Below are 444 nucleotides of genomic sequence, written 5' to 3' on the forward strand. Positions count from 1 at the left end.
AGAACATGCATTCAAAACAAAGCTGGTCTCAACTCAGATTGCTAGAACAGGCCATGCATATGAGATGAACTGAATGAATTTGTTGGGTTCTTGATGCAGAGAGAGACCAATGGAACCAAAGATTGTACAGTGTTTTCTTTGGTGATGACATATTTGTGCAATAACATTTTCCCATTGTGTGACCTCTCTCCAGCATATGGAATTATCTAAAGGGTGAGAATGAGCAAATACTAGAAAATCCTATGAAGGCGCCTGAAATGCATTGCCGGTTAATCAGATTCTCTATAATCGATAGAAGCTCTAAAGTAAGAGGACCAAAACTGGATCAAAAGGTGCTTCAGTAGAAGATTAGCTAACGGGTGAGCACAACTTTAAATTTAGATTATTGAATTTTTTTTATTTATATATTTATATTTATAAATATATAAATTTATAAATATATAT

The 444-nt window shown here is 33.6% G+C and overlaps 1 long non-coding RNA gene across 1 annotated transcript in view; it reads left to right on the forward strand.

The window, feature by feature from the left end:
* Nucleotides 1-220: 220 nt before the first annotated feature.
* Nucleotides 221-444, forward strand: part of LOC106955987 (uncharacterized) — a 12,123-nt gene continuing 11,899 nt past the window's right edge. The window contains exon 1 of the long non-coding RNA XR_001426690.1: nt 221-359. This is a non-coding gene — a long non-coding RNA (uncharacterized LOC106955987). The remainder of the gene's footprint in view (nt 360-444) is intronic.

The sequence above is a fragment of the Poecilia latipinna genome, unplaced genomic scaffold (genome assembly GCF_001443285.1).
Source record: "Poecilia latipinna isolate Pla-1442-1.1 unplaced genomic scaffold, P_latipinna-1.0 Scaffold781, whole genome shotgun sequence".
In the NCBI taxonomy this organism is placed as follows: domain Eukaryota; kingdom Metazoa; phylum Chordata; class Actinopteri; order Cyprinodontiformes; family Poeciliidae; genus Poecilia; species Poecilia latipinna.